Source organism: Carassius auratus, unplaced genomic scaffold, assembly GCF_003368295.1.
Source record: "Carassius auratus strain Wakin unplaced genomic scaffold, ASM336829v1 scaf_tig00013605, whole genome shotgun sequence".
NCBI classification, from domain to species: Eukaryota; Metazoa; Chordata; class Actinopteri; order Cypriniformes; family Cyprinidae; genus Carassius; species Carassius auratus.
The window spans coordinates 1-2,814 of NW_020524421.1; the positions used below are offsets into that span (position 1 = coordinate 1).

The window sequence follows — 2,814 nt, forward strand, 5'->3', positions numbered from 1 at the left end:
ATGATCATATAATGGCCTTCATAAATGTAGGCGATCTTGTCACTTGTTTTCCAGTGATGTCGAATTGAATAGAGGATTTGTGTATTGTTTAATTAATTGGGATGCATTTAGACTTCGTACTTGTGATATTGCATTAAGTCAACGTTTTAGAGACCAATGAAAAAAAAAAGCATTTTAGGAAATGACTCCAGTGTTAGAAAAGAATATGGCAGGATACACCAATTACCTGTTTGTTTTTTGTTTTTTGCACACTAATAATTTTTTCGCACTTGATGACAAAAGGGCACACATGGTACATGCACTGGGTGTGAGGCACCTGTTTCTTAGCAACCGTCACAACAGGAAAACACATGGCATCAATTTATTCTAAGGGACTTGTGATAAATACTGGAAAACTGTGATAAATACTGGAATAGACAGCCTACATAGAAACTGTGCGTGAGGACAAATTTATATAGGCCCATATATTTATATAAATATATTATTTATAAAAGACGTCTGTTTGCGGAGGCATTTCTCTTTCCTAATTTGGGACTCTAATGAATAAAAAAACGTTTATGTATCGTTATGGTTAAAATGACTGAACATTTAAGGTTAATCAATATAATTATTCTGGCTTTAACGAGATTTTTTTTTTTCTGATAAAAAAAAAAAAAACATATAGGCTCGGCTATGCTACTTGACAATAAAAATAATTGATAATTTAAAGTTCATACTCCGGCGTTTCAAAAGGCGCAAACTTATAAATTTGGAGATCATTTACCCCAAATAACATTTGTCAGCAGTGGTTTGTAGCCAACTGTTTACCTTCCGCGCGCCGCAGAAAGACCCTTCAGCTGCGCCTGTGGCGCGCGCGCTGCGTCACCCACCTCGACCGCGAGCCATATGCAAATCTGCCTCGTTCCTCGAACGCCATTGGCTCTCTCTCACTCATTTTATTCCCTGTCAACGCGCATCACATGGCCGCTCTCCCACTAACTTTTCAAGCCCACCGCCTAAAGTAGCTCAAAGACAATTCTGCCACTGGATGTGAAAAATCACCCCGAGAGGAAGTTAGAAAAAACAAAGGGAGACGAGAAGCCCGCAAAGTTACTCTCTGTCCTCAGTCTGGATTGTACCGATCCTGTTCCAGTGACCTCTTTTGTTATTAAGAGGTTCTGCACGTGTGTGCCTGCCAGGGAACGGGGACGCGTGAATGTTTCTGTGTGTGTGTTGAGTTAGTTAAGCCAGGTGAATGTATAGCATGATGATGGAACGGACTTGCATTCCCCAGGACCCCAGACTAACACAAACACGGGCCACACGGGCCCCAACGGAGGCAGCAAAGTTAACCAAGACCGCGTCAAGAGACCCATGAACGCGTTTATGGTGTGGTCTCGGGGTCAGCGCAGAAAAATGGCTCAGGAGAAACCCAAAGATGCACAACTCCGGAGATCAGCAAGCGCCTCGGAGCGGAGTGGAAAGTCATGTCCGAGGCGGAAAAACGACCCTTCATTGACGAGGCGAAAAGACTGCGCGCCATGCACATGAAGGAGCATCCGGATTACAAGTACCGGCCCCGGAGGAAGACTAAGACGCTGCTCAAGAAGGACAAGTATTCTTTGGCCGGTGGCCTGCTCGCCGGATCCCGGTGCGGAGGCGGCGTGGGTCTGGGAATGGGTGCGTCGGGGGTCGGCCAAAGGTTGGAGAGTCCGGTGGGTCACGCGGGAGGCACCGCGGCGAGCTACGCGCACATGAACGGCTGGACCAACGGTGCGTACTCGGCCGCGGCTGCAGCCGCGATGATGCAGGAGGCTCAGCTCGCCTACAGCCAGCACCCAGGCTCCGGAGCGCATCACCACCACAGCCACCCACCACCATCCACACAATCCCCAGCCTATGCACCGCTACGAAATGACGGCTCTCCCAGTACAGCCCCATCTCAAACTCTCAGAGCTACATGAGCGCCCTCGCCGTCAGGGCTATGGGGGAATATCCTACGCGCAAACACCAAAACTCCAAGCGTGGCTTCTTCTGGGCCATCGGCGCGCTGGGCTCGCTGGTGAAATCGGAGCCGAGCGTAAGTCCTCCCGTTACAGCTCACTCTCGAGCCCTTGTCCCGGAGACTTGCGAGAGATGATAAGCATGTATTTACCGGCGGCGGAGGCAGGGGACCCGTCAGTTCAGAGCAGACTTCACGCTGTACCGCAGCACTATCAAAGTTCCGCGACGAGCGTAAACGGAACCGTTCCTCTGACACACATATGAACAGATTTCGTATTCAGACTCAAATAACCAAATATTTACCTCTTTTAGAGCATAACTACCTTTTTTTTGTCCAGAATGTCAGTTCTTGTAATTTTTGAAGGTGATATTTAAATATAATACTTAAACTAAAGGGATGTTGTCTGAATAATTTGTCCGAAATGACACAATATGCGTGAGCTTTACACATTTGCGAGGGATTCATTCTTCTTTTGTGTGTGTTTGTGTGTGAGAGAGAGAAAGAGAGAGAAAGCGAGTGAGAGAGACTGTGTTTAAGACATGAAAAAGAGTGGGTGCTTCAGTGTAAAATATAGTCAAATGACAATGTTTTTAAAGTTTTCTACGATTTTTTCTCGATCCCACTTTAATTTGACAACACGTGAGTTACTGTATTTGATCTATTCATTATTTGTTTGTTGTATTTTTCCTTGTACATTGTGAATATATTACAGAGAAAGATTGATACACATTTGTAAATATAATTCGGATTTGCCGGATAAGAAGAAAACGTTTTTGTGTTGATGTGAGAAGAATAAATTTCACTGCTTTTGCTCTGATTCTGGAAAGTTA

At 45.4% G+C, this 2,814-nt stretch overlaps 1 pseudogene; it reads left to right on the forward strand.

Moving 5' to 3' along the window:
- Window positions 1-1,234: 1,234 nt before the first annotated feature.
- Window positions 1,235-2,814, forward strand: LOC113074077 (transcription factor Sox-1b-like; annotated as a pseudogene).